Here is a 13,509-nt window from a genome sequence, read left to right on the forward strand (position 1 = left end):
GACAGATGAGTGAATAGACAGGGGATGGACAGGTAGGTAGATAGAGGGATGGGTGGAAACACGGAAGAATGGATGAAAGGAAGAAAGGATGGATGATGGATGAATGGGTGATGGACGGACAGATGGATGGATGAATGGATGGATGGATGGAGGATGGATGGATGGATGGATGGGTGATGGATGGATGGATGATGGATGGATGGATGATGGATGGATGGGTGATGGATGGATGGATGGATGATAGATTGATGGATGGATGGATGGATGGATGGATGGTGAATGGATGGATGGATGGTGAATGGATGGATGGATGGGTGATTGATGGATGGATGGACGGATGGATGGATGGATGGGTGATGGATGGATGGATGGATGGATGATGAATAGATAGAGTTGATGAACAGGTAGATAGATGTTAAATGCTGGGAAACAGACAGTAATAACACATTTGGCCTACACAGGAAGCAGTTGCTCTAGAAGAGGAAAAGCAAGCCAAGGATAAGATGCCAGAGCCTGGGAGAGGATGGAGTGTACAACAGCTCAGTGTGACCAGCTGGCCAGAGATTGGTTCATAGGCACATGCTCAGTGAGAGCTCCTCGGTCAAAGGAATTCTGGATCTGGAACTGTCCCTGAACTAGATGCTTCTCACAGTCTGCTCTAACCCCAAGATGAGAGAGTAGCTTCCATACTGTAGTCCGTTCTGCCTGTTCAGCAATCTGAACTGCTAGATAGGACTGTGTTTGCTAAAGGACAAGCAGGCCCCAGCAAACTGCAAAACGCTGCAGGTGAAGGGAGAGACCATTCCACCATTGCAATTGCAGGTGCCACCAGACCAGCACCCAGCGGAGGGTGTCTTAGAGCCCAGGCTTGGTTAAGCTGCAGCAGAAAAGAGCAGGAGTTGCAGGGTGGGAAGCTAGTTTGGGGCCTTATGATAATTTTCAGGAAAAGGAGTTGAGAGTGTTTACAAGCAGGGAGATGCAACGATGTACATAGAGCAGCAATCGCTATGGTTCCTCTATCTCAGGATGCTACAGGTGAGAGGGGTGCACAGCAAGGGTTAGGCATCTCAATCTCTAGCTAGCCACAGCTATGTTGCTCTTGTCTTGGAGGGTCAGGTGCTCCCAACATAGCAGGAATAGGGAGTTGAATCCCCCCCAAGGAGCTGCTGCCTCTCTAGAACAAGTCTGTAGAAGCCCAGAAAAAAATCCAGGCCCTCGGGTGGCAGAAGCAAGAATAAAACGGGCTGAAAATTACAAACTCTCAGAGAAGTTTTCTGCCTAGTTACACTTTAGCTATTTGGATCCCCAACATTAATTTGAATATTAATCATTTTGGAAAAAACACATTCACACAAATATTTTTTTTCTTTTAAACACCTGTCACCAAGATCCTGATTAATGGTCTGCTTGGCAGCACTGCCTGTACCCTGAATCCTGAACGACAATCCCTTTTTTTGAGTGCCCTACAGATTCCTCCTTCCACAGGGGTCCTTAGACAGTGCCGACTCTCCCTCTTGGCAGGGCTGGTGGCCCCGCTCTACCCATGACTTTCCCCCAAAGGAGGTAACTCTGCTTTCCAGCCACCTCCTCCACAAGACATCATCCACCAGCTCTTGCACGCCGATTGCTGGGTAAGTCTGCGGACCATTTCCTAGCCAAGGTAACCAAGCATCCTAAAGATGCGGACTCCTCCACTGTCTTGCATCCCTAGGCACCTGTAAGCTGGGCCTGTGAGTCTGATCCAGAGGACACTGGGGACAGTGAGGACGTCCTGTCTTAGAATCTTAGTCTTATCTGGCCAGGCCTCATAAGGGAAGTTCTGCTGAGAAGGTTCTGGATATTAATAACACTCACGCTAACAGGCACAGGGCTGATGATCCTCGTAGGCATGATGGTTAGCACTTACTAAGCCTTCCCTACCTGGCAGGCCCTATGTTACCTTTTCAAAGGCTTCGCGTCATGTAACCAGTACCCACAGTTCCAGGAGACTCGACCGTGTCTCCCCTCCGCTACACAGCTGAGGAAACAGAGGCCTGACTACATGGCAGCATCAGAAATGAACCTCGGTCTGAGCTGAGGGCTTGAGCCACGCTGCCCTCATCAGTTTCTCTTACTCCCATGGTACTTGGTACTCCAGCTTGGTCCTACAACCCTGGCCACTGGTTTATCCTTCCTGGCTGCCTTCCCTAGCACCTCCCCATCTGTTCCCATGAAGAGAGTACCTTATCTCCCCATGACCTCACCAGCAGCCCTTGGTACCCAGCTACCAATCTCACTGACACCCCAGAATCCCTTCCAGCTACATTCACTCGATTCATAAGATGAGCCCTGGCCAGAATCCCCATGTAGATGAGGCCTCTTTCATTGGAACAGGATTGAGAGACCGGGCCATTCTTCCGAGGGATCCTGGTTGAGTACATTCTGTAGCACCTGACCCTCCTCCCTCGTCCTTCTGGTCTGAGGGTCCAAGGCTGTTCTCTGATGAAACCTTGATTCCCCTGCCCTCACCAATGGAGTATCACAGACAGAAGTGTATGTCAGCCAGTTTTACGCCGGGGATCAGAAGTTATTGTCACAAGCAGCTAGAGCTGCTCCTGGGAATAGCACACCAAGGGGTGGGGGTGGAGGGTGGTGAGAGACTGAGCCCCGGGCAGGCTGCCTGGCATGTGATCTGAGGCTGGACTGCCTTTGCAGAGGTGGAAGGCAAGCACGGACTTACCCTTAGATAACCACAGCTCTCTGTGGTTTGTCAAATGCAATTCATCATTTCATTTCCTCCTCCCAAAAGCACAGTGCAGGGAGCAGACTCTGAAATAGCATGCCCGGCTTATAACTGGACAAGCTGAGCCTTATTTTCTTGTTCTGGTGGTGGTGGTGGTGGTGGTGGTGGTGGTGGTGGTGGTGGTGGTGGCAGTGTGTGGTGGTGATGATGGGGGTGGTGTGTATGCACACTCAGGCACACAAGGATGAACACGTGTGCAAGTGTGTGTGGAGGTCAGAAATCAGCTTCAGATGCTGTTCCTCAGGACGCAGTCTTCTTTGGTTTGTGGTTTGGCTTATTTATCTATTACTAATAGTGTGTGTGTGTGTGTGTGTGTGTGAGAGAGAGAGAGAGAGAGAGAGAGAGAGAGAGAGAGAGAGAGAGAGAGAGAGAGAGAATACATGCAGCAGCATGGGCGTAAACATCAGAGGACAGAATTCAGGTGTCATTTCTCATCTTCCACTTTGCAAGGTCTCTCTTACTGTTTCTACCCTGATACCTATGCCAGGACAGGTGGCCTGCTACAAGGCAAGTCTCCTGTCTCTACCTCTCTTTCCACCACAGGGGTACCGGAACTACAGGTGCATGTTACCAGCTCTGTCCTCTTTTAACCCGCATTCCAGGGATCAGACTCAGATCGTCACTCCCCCGGGGCAAGCGCTTTCAAACACTAAGCCATCTTGACAAGCCTTGTTTATTGAGGCAGGGTCTCTTCCTAACCTAGAACTCACCTGTTCATCTAGGCTGGCTGCCCAGCAAGCCCCTGGGATTCTCTTGTCTCCAGGCCCCCAGAACAAGTGTATGTCACTGCACCCAGGGTTGAGCTCAGGTCCTGGAGCTTGCAAGGCGGGCACTTGGCTGACTGAGCTCTCCCCTGTGCTTTAAGACAAGATCCCACTATGTAGTCCACACTGGCTTTGAAACTACAAGGCCCATCAGCAAATTCTCTCCTGTAACTCTCTTCCTAGCATGAGGTCACTCAAAGCAAGGTAGACACTTGTCTGCATTAGCGATCATGCTGGAGGAGTCATTGTGGCCCTATACATGGCTTACCAAGCAGCCACATGCATCTCTAATTCAGATTTGAGAGGGAGAAACCAATTGCCATTTGTGACCAGCTCATTCTCAGAAGCAAGCGAGCTCCTCCATGACAAATTAAAGTACTCGTGACTCCCCCGCAACCCTAAGGCAGACTTGGTCCCTTGCAGTCACATCCTGAGTGCCATGATGGCCCGTGCTGGGTCCCTGCCGCACGGTCGGGGCCTCCCTCTGTGCCCCATGGGATGGAGAAGCTAATTTATTTGGATATGTGACAGCTAACAGGCTTATCTAACTACAGTAAAATAATTTTCTGAATTATTCATGTGATATTTGAAATCATGATTGTAGGAACAAATGAGCTGCCCAAAAACTGGAAGTGAAGTCTCCTCATTAATAATGCATTGGGCAGGGCAGAGGGGTGCAGAGGGCTCAGCCTGGAGCACACTGAAGGGAAAGCCTGGCTCCCATAGGGCCCCTTCCCATACAGGCATCACAAGCAGTGAAGCCTGGGTGACACACAAATATGATCTCTCTTTGAGGAGGGGTCTGCTGAAGGGATCTTTTTCCATTGCCTACCCCCACCTGGACAGTGTCCTCAAGACTTGTCTTTCTCATTCCACCAAGAGTGCTCCCACCGCCCCCTTAGATGTTCCAAGAGCCAGGAAGGCCTGGCTCTGCGCTGTGCCGGTCCCTGTGAGCTAGAAGTGTCTAGCTGAGAGTATCATACCATGTTATCGCCCTCCCCCTCTTATCCCTCTCTCGTCCTGGAATATCTGCAGGGAAGTGGGAAGAATTAGGAGAGCAGGGAGATAATGCAGTATTTAAGAGCACACCAATGAAGACCAGAGTTCAAATCCCCAAGCACCCACATAAAAAGTCCAGGATGATAAAATACATGCCTATGATCTCCGCACTATGGGAGATAGAGATAGGAGAGTTGCCCGCGCTTGCTGGAAGCTAGCCCAAAGCTAGGTTTAGTGAGAGACCCCATCTCAAAGTCGTAAAACAGAGAGTGATAGGCAGGATATCCCACGTCCTCCTCTGGCTTCCACACGCCGGTATGTGAACACAGGTGCCCACACGTACACAAGCGTACACACACACACACACACACACACACACACACACACGCTTTCTCTATGTGGCCAGAGGCCACACAAGACCCTAAAGTCACAGCCATCTGGAAGGGACTCTCACTCTACTAGCAAGGTCACTAGTAACAACTCCTATTTCCCCCTTCTCTGTTAGATCTGGTTTGCATGGGCTGGAGAATGTTACGTAACTTTGCAACTGTAAAATAATCCTGGCCAGTCCAGCAGCCCCTTCACCTAAGTGTCTCCCTTTGGCCAATGAGACTAGTGACGTCTGATGCCAGGAGACCACTGTAGATGGAACTAATGAGAGCTCAGCCAGAGAGGCTCTCGGGTAAGTACCAATGTAGCACGGTGAATCAGTGTGCCCGATTAATTCATTTGCCTAATTATACTGTAATTGTCCCACAGCAAGCAGACAATTACAATATCAGTAATGCTCTCTTTAGCCACAGTCTCTAGTGCCAAGTTATGGCTCATGTCCTGGGTCTTCCAGGCATCCTAGACGGGAGAAGTTGGCGATGAAGAGTCTCCTTCCTTCTGCCTCCAGAGGCCAGTTTAGAAGACCATGTGGTTCTATACTTGGGACTGGATCTAGCCTTGCAAATGATTAGCCAGTGCCCCGTCTAGCTGTAATGCAAAGAATTTGCTAGAACCCCCGAAAAGCTGCATTCGCAGATCTAGCTGGAGCCCGTGCAGGCCCTCTGCACTGAGGGCAGAGAGCGGGAGAACTGTGAAAAGGTCTTACCTCTGCAGGTCAGAGAGCTGGCCCTCCAGGGGGTCTCATAGGAGGGGGATGCTTTGTGTTGTTCTGAGTGACATCGTCTTGTCACTGTTACTTACCCACAATGTCTGGAACCACATCTAAAGGCATTACCAGCTATGAGCCCACCGGCCACCCGGAACCAAACAATCTGACCACATCCCAATAAAAGAGAAGTCTCCATCCACACCACAGACAGGAAAGAGAAAGAGGCAAGTTCAGATCATCTTGCTTCTTAATAACTCAGTTGTGAAGGTACCTCACTCCCAAAGCTGGTAAATAATCTCTGTGCTTTTAAAAAAAAATGGCAGTGGTGGTGCACACCTTTAATCAGAACTCAGGAGCAGAGGTAGGTGGTTCTCTTGAGTTTGAGGTCAGCCTGGTCTATGGAGCAAGTTCCAGGACAGCCTGAGCTACACCAAGAAATCCTGTCTCAAAAAATAAAAATAAAAATAAAAACAAAACAACAAAAAAAAACAGAAAGGTGTCAGGGAGACTGGGGGGTGGCTCTGTAGGCAAAGTGCTGCTACACAGTCATAGGACCTGAGTCCAGAGCACCAGAATCCACACGAAAAGTCAGACAAGGAGCGCCTGCTCACTATCCCTGAGCTGAGGGATATCCACTGAAGGCTGGAGTTTGCTGGATAGCCAGTCTGACCAAGTCAGCAAGCTTCAAATTCAGTGTGAGACCTTGTCTCAAAAATTAAAAGAAAGCTACAGAGAAACTCTGCCTCAAAAAAAACCAAAAAAAAAAAAAGAAAAGAAAAGGAAAAGAAGAGGAAAGAACGAGAGAGTGAGGGAGGGAAGGAAAGAAGGAAGGAAAAAAGAGAGAGAGAGAGAAAAGAAGCAGAAGGAACGGGTCAGCTGTTAAGAGCACCGGCTGCCCTTCCAGAGTTTGGGTCCCAGCACCCACATGGTAGCTCACAACCATCTGTAACTCCAGCTCTAAGGGATTCAACACCCTCTTCCTGCCTCCACAGGCACTAGGTAGGCACCTAGTACACGGACATTCAGGCAAAAACTCACACCCATAAAATAAAATAATAAAAAAATAAGAAAGGAAGAAAGGGGGAATGATTAAGGAAAACATTAACACACCATCACACACGCGCATAACACACACACAAAACGAATATCAAGCATGTTTAAAATCCATGTCAAATGGTAGCACCAAGTAAAGGCGTTTGCCACCAAAGTGACTACAAAACTGAGCGTGTACACCTGTCAGCCATTGCGACCTCAGCCAGACAGGTGACTTTGAGTGATGGTTTTGAGCCCAGAACAATGACAGGGGCCTCGAGTGTTTAGGAGGCCTACTGGAAACGAACTGTTTCTGAATTCCTCTGGCAGGGCTTGTGGCACACCTCAGTACTCCAAGGCTGACAGAGAAGGGTGGGTAAGGGACAGTCGGACACCTGGTTCCTTGCAAATTCTGGCCCAAACTAATTGCAACTATGGATGGGTAGCATTTCCCAACAGCCCTTGCAAACTTACTCATCTTTCATAGATCTCAGCTCCCTCATCACCTCCTCCAAGTAAGCCTTCTTCCTGTGTTCAGTGACTAGGCCTGACCTCCACACTGTAGGCCGTCCAACACCTCTGAGTGCTTCTCTCCACCACAGTAGATTTACATCTCCTCAGGTGGCATCAGACTTCACAGATGGCTCACGGCATGTGCTCAGTCAACACTCTTTGACTGTAAACAGAGAAGAGGCTTTGGAACTAACCATAGGTGAGAGATAAGGGTCATAGCAATGGGGCTCCACCCCACTGGGCCCTCAGTTTCAAGCACAGTAACAGAGCAGACTCCAACATCTGGAAAGGTCCCACTCCAGGAGGCCTTCACTCTGATGATGGAGACAGGAAGCAACTCAAGAAGTCTCCACTCGGGTACCCAGGGAAGCTGTGTGCAGAGATTCCAGCTGAGGAGGCTGCCGCTGGGGCCCATAAGAGACACTAGTGATGCTACTAACTTTAAAAGCAACAGGGCAGAAACCTCAGTGGTCAGGAAGAGAAAAAGAGAAAGAGGCCCGGACCTCTCACCGCTGCCAAGCCAGCATCAGTCTGTGAGGCATAAAGTAGGAAGTAGGTCGCCGGCTCCCCAGCGGGAAGGAGCTGTGTATTTTTATAACTGGGTTTGAACACTGTCGGGTGATAAGCACATAACACTTCTGTCCCCTAGGGTGTGGCCTCAATTTATGAGCCTTATTTCTGACTGAAGGAAAGAAGCTCTGGATTGAATGACACTGATATCCAAAGATCCCCTGAGCCTCAGAATGTGGCACTAGAAAAATCAGACAGGCCATCAAGGTGGGTGGCCCGCACGGTAGGCGCCCAGCCAGGCTCAAGCCTAGGAACCCATGCCTTTAGGAGGGGATGTTCAACTGTGGCTCTGTCTCCCGTCTTCCTTCTCCTCCACATCTTATCTCCCCTGGCTAACTTGGTCTTCTCATCTAATGATTCCAAGAAGCAAGCTGGCGTCATAAGAAATGAGAGGTTATAAAGAGGGGGGCCCTCCCCCAAGGGCACCTGGAGCATCAAGAACTCCTTATCCCTTTTCCTGGGTTCCACACGTAGAGTTCCTGACACCACAGAGACACTAGGGCCTTCAGAAAGAGGCTCATCTAGCCCAAGAGACAGCCTAAGGAGTGGCAGGTGATACCGAGGCATTCTGAGGTGGCAGTCGGTCCATCCCCCATGGCCAAATCAGACCTGAGCATGCCATGCTGTGTAAGATAGGAGCAGCCTCACCCACTGGGCCTCACTACCAGGTGGGTGAAGAGGGCGCAAATGCCTCAGAAGGCCTCACTTCTCAGTCCACATCCACCCCTTACTGCATTTCCCAGGAACCCCTGAAGATAAGTGTGGTCACAAGCCTGAATTGCCATCAATGATACTGGTCATTGTCAACTTGACTGTTTAGAATCGCCTAAGAGACATACTTCAAGTCGTTTCTAGAGAGGTTTAACTGAGAGGGGCAGACTCATCCTTGATGTCAGCAGCACCATCCCACAGACTGGGGTTCCTGGCTAAAGAAAGAGGAGAAAGCAGGCTGAGCACTGGCATGCATCTCTCTCTCTCTCTCTCTCTCTCTCTCTCTCTCTCTCTCTGCTTCCTGACTGTAGACACAATGTGACTGGCTGCCTTGCGGTCCAGCCTCCATCGACGTATCCAACATGAGCCAGCATAAACTCTTCCTTCCTTAGGAAGAAAGGTGTGTGTGTATATGTGTGTGTGTATACATAAATGTGTGTGCATATATATGTGTTTGCAGGCACATGTGTGCTATGGCAGGCTTGTGAGGTCAGAGGCCCACCCTGGATGTCATTCCTCACCTTTCATCTTGTCTGAGGTAAGATCTCTTGGTTATTTTCCACTGAGTTGTGTACACAGCACAGCTGGGCCATGAGCTTCTGAAGATTCGCCTGTCCCTGCTTCCCATGTTCTCAGGGCACCTGGGATTACAGACGCGCACTGCCACGGCCAGCTTAACGTGAGTTCTGGAGAGTCAAACTCAGGTCCTCTCACACAAGTTCATACTTGTGCAGCAAGCTCTTCACCCACTGAGCCATTTCCCAGCCCATATTTGGTATTTGGACCCAGCAACACAATTATGAATACAGGATTTGACCAAAGTGGTGGGGTTCCCTTGTGAGCCCAGCCCATACAAACCATCCCTAGAAGATGCACCGCCACTGCCTTCCATTATGGCTGGAAAGATGATCCTTTAGTGCAACAGTTCTCAGTCCATGGGTTGTGGCCCCATTTGGGGGGTCAAACGACCTTTCCACAGGGGTTTCATTACACTGCACAACAGTGGCAAAATTACAGTTATAACACAACAATAAAGATAAATTTTATGTTTGGGAGGAGTCACCACATTATGAAGAGCCGTATTAAGGGGTCCCAGCATTAGAAAGGTTGAGAACCACTGCTCTAGTGACTGCACATCATGGGGGCCAGAGATGTAAATGACATGAAAGGACCCTGGGTCACTGCTTGGAGGAGAGCTGCCTGGCCAGGGTCACCCTATTGAATTTGCGATGAGCTAAGTCATTTGGATGTCCAGGACTATCTATGACCTGACAGACCCAGGATGCCCTGTGGGGCTGAGACCAATAGAGTCTGGCCTCCTCTCCCAGCTCAACAGGCAAGCAGGACAGGACTGGCCCACTAAACAGCAAACTCTCACACAGTGACAGTTGGAGGACCAGGGACCAGAGAGCACTGAGCTTCAATAAGAAAGGGACCGAAGCCCCTAGTGGGCTCTTCCCCCGCAGGATCATTCCCGTGAGCAGAGACGTAGCCAGCTTCAGGCTGGAACATCCCCTGGCCCCTAACACCCAGCTCCTTTACCTCTCTCAGCCATGGGGAGAGAAGCCCCAACACTCCGGGAGCCTGAACCTGACCTCTACACAGAAACCCTTCAAGGGGCTCTGATGGGGAAACCCTATCAACCAATCACAGGAGGACCCAGGTGCATACCCTCTCTGCGCGGTGCCCGCCAGGACAGATAGGATGTCGGACCTCCCACTCTTGTAGCGTGAGTTTCCCCCTTTTTAACCATTAAAATATAACTGTTATTCTTGAGCTGGCCTGGTTATTTATCGTACCGACCTAATTCACAACAGGGCTCTTTGTGCCATCTGGGTCTCAGATCCTCTACCTATGAAGAAGTGCTGGGAGCTGCCCATGGTGCTGTCAGCAGAACTGATGGCATACTGCTCTGCTTGCTTTAAAGTCATGCAACAGTATATTTTGGTTTGCTTGCCTGCCTGTCTTTATTTTTATTTTCATCCATCCATCCATCCATCCATCCATCCATCCATCCATCCATCTATCCATCCATGTCTAGACAAAGCCTCCTCATGTATCCCAGATTGGCTTCAAACTCTCAGTTAAGGATGACCTTGAACTCCTGTTTCTCCCGTCTCTACCTCCTAGTGGCGATGTAGTAGAATTGCAGGCACACACTACCATGCCCAATTTATGTGGTGCTAGAAATTGAATCCAGGGCTTCATTCAAGCAATCTACCAACTGAGTCACATTCCCAGCCCCACGTTCTTTCCATAATGGAACCCCGAGTCTGGAGAATTGACTGTCACATGGCCCCAGACACCTGCCTCACTGCTGACAGTGGCGACTTATGGTAGTTGTCCTATCGCTCAGAGCAATTTGTAATTCTCTTACAAACAACACTGTAGGGCCTAGGAAGGAGACCCTCATCTCAGATATGTACAGCAGAGGATAGCAAGGGTTTAGCTGAGGGGCTACCCAAAGCCACTCTGCAAACAAGCACTAGTCCAATTAAAAATCATCCAGTATTCTTGGTGGGACACATCCAAGGCGGAGAGGTGACATTCTTGCACCTCTGTGTTCTTTTCTCTGCAACATCCCAGAAGCAGCAGCTAGACTAACCTGTACTTCAGTCAGGGCCCAGCAGCTAATGCTAGCCAGAGAGTATGGCCAGGCAGTCCTTCACTGACAGCCACGCTCTTTCAGGGTAGCAGTCTGTCTTAGTTAGGGTTTCTGTTGCTGTGAAGAGATACCATGACCTCAGTAACTCTTATAAAAGAAAATGTTTAATTGGGGTGGCTTACAGTTTCAGAGGTTTAGTCCATTATCATCATGGTGGGACACAGCAGCATGCAGGCAGACATGGTGCTAGGGAGGTAGCTGAGAGTTCTACATCTTGATCCATGGGCAACAGGAAGTGAATTGTGTGTACCACATTGGGTCTCAAAGTCCACCCCCACTGTGACACACTTTCTCCAACAAGGCCATACCTACTTCAACAAAGCCACATCTCCTAGTAGCGCCACACCCTTTGTGGGGGTCATTTTCTTTCAATGATCTTTCTTTCAGTGATACCGTGGACTACCTGACCCAATACCGTATGACTCTACTGAGCTCAGCAGATAGATGGGCTAATGGCCCTGCTCTCTGGGATGGTGGCAATACTACCACGGAAAGTCAGAAGCCACGAGTAAAGGCTGCAAACTGTCCCACATGTCAGCGCTGTCAAGAGACAGCTAGCAAGGTGGACCACCTGGAAGATGGAGATGTTAGGGTCTCAGTTTGAGTAGGTCCAGGGCACACACACAGAGCCCAGAGTCCTCCCACGTCCCCAGAGAGGCCATCATACTTCATACACTTAGCAGACCAGTCACAGAGACACCAGCAGTTTGCAAAGCATTGGCGGCCTGGTCAGTCAGACAGGTGCCCACAGTATCTACCAGCACAGAAGCTCCAGGGGCCTCCTTCCTCAACCTGAAATTCATCAAGCATCCGGAGGGGTTGCCAGGCCCAGAGTCATTGCGAGAGATATCATTGCAGCTGCTCCTTGGTCCCGTGGTTCTGAGAAATTGCTTTAACTTTTGGTTTTTGTTTTGTTGTTGTTGTTGTTGTGGTTGTGGTGGTGGTGGTAGTAGTGTGTGTGTGTGTGTGTGTGTGTGTGTGCTATGCATATAAAGGTAGTTCCCAGATTGGCCAGAAGATGGCATCAGATTCTCTGCAAGAGTGGAACTCAACCTTGGCACCATCTGTACAGACCCCTGGACTCTGTTTAATGCTGAAAACATCTCCACTCAGCGCAAAACGCCTGATCTTCCCCCTCCCCATTCCTCACGGTCCTCTGCCACTTTAGTTCAAGTCAAGAAATAGTTCCCTTGCCTTCACCCAGGTGGCAGGCAATAGCTTTCTTCTCTACCTGACACTGAATCAACTGACAAGCACTGTGGCAAGCCAGAGCCTAAAGGTCACTCTTAGTTCTAAATAAGCTGATTTAGAGACCATGAGTTAAATATGGGGACAAGGAGTCAGAAAGATGGCTCACCAGGTGAAGGTACTTGCCACCAAAGTTGAGGGTCCGAGTTCAATCTCTGGGACCCACGTGAGAGGACCAACTCCTACTAGGTATCGTCTAGTTTCTACATGCATACACATGTTAATACATAAATGTCATACACACACACACACACACACACACACACATACACTTACACACACAAAGATAGAAATCTGGGGTGATAGCTCAGTCAATAAAATGCTTGCCTTGTAGGCTTGGGTACCTGAGTTTGATTCCCCAGAACCCATGCTTTTGTTTTAGTTTTTTGAAATCCAGTCTTGGAGGATTGTGCTTAGAATCTTACATGGGGGATTTTGATGTGTTTTCTTTCTAGGGCTTCCTGGCCAGCCAGCATAGCTTCTTTGGTGAATTCCAGACCAATACTTGCCCCCTGACAAGGAGACTGACACCTGAGGCTGATGCAAAGGATTTCCACACACACAGTACTAGAAAACAAAAATAAATCTGAGGAAAACTGTTTTTTCTTCACGGTCTACCTTGCAGTCAGTCACTCAGGGGACCTGGAGAGCAGTCACAAGTACATGCTGTCCAAGGGCTCCGGAGCCAAGATACCAATGGGGACAGCTATCTCTCAGCACACATGGGGAATGAAATCCAGGACACCTCCACAGATACCAAAATCTACAGATACTCAGGTCCCTTCTACAGAACAGCGTAGTGTTTGTACATAGCCTCTGCTCATCCTCCAGGTACCTGAAATCGGTCTGGATGACTTACAATGCCTAACACAATGTAAACGCGGTGCACAGAGCTGTCACACCGTGCCGTGTGGGGAATACTGACAAGACAGGCGCTGCCACAAGTTCAGTACAGGTGCATTTCTCCCCCAGGAATTTACAAGCTGTGGTTGATTAAATCCATGGATGCAGAACCCACAGACTAATAAGGGGGAGGGCTAGGGATGTAGTTCAATGAATGGGTAAAGTGCTTGCCCAGCATACGTGAAGGTCCTGGCATGGTGGCCCATACCTATAACCCCAGCAC

At 49.5% G+C, this 13,509-nt stretch overlaps 1 long non-coding RNA gene across 2 annotated transcripts; it reads left to right on the top strand.

Moving 5' to 3' along the window:
• The first annotated feature begins 407 nt into the window (after positions 1 to 407).
• On the top strand, positions 408 to 12,994 carry LOC146892912 (uncharacterized). 2 transcript variants are annotated; one of them, XR_015738878.1, is made up of 3 exons: positions 408 to 1,631; positions 8,931 to 9,008; positions 12,839 to 12,994. It is a non-coding gene; the product is annotated as an uncharacterized LOC146892912 (long non-coding RNA). The 2 variants fall into 2 exon arrangements; XR_015003573.2 differs by lacking the exon at positions 408 to 1,631 and adding an exon at positions 3,750 to 7,966.
• Positions 12,995 to 13,509: the final 515 nt, after the last annotated feature.

Source organism: Myodes glareolus, chromosome 9, assembly GCF_982192425.1.
Source record: "Myodes glareolus chromosome 9, mMyoGla1.1, whole genome shotgun sequence".
Classification (NCBI taxonomy): domain Eukaryota; kingdom Metazoa; phylum Chordata; class Mammalia; order Rodentia; family Cricetidae; genus Myodes; species Myodes glareolus.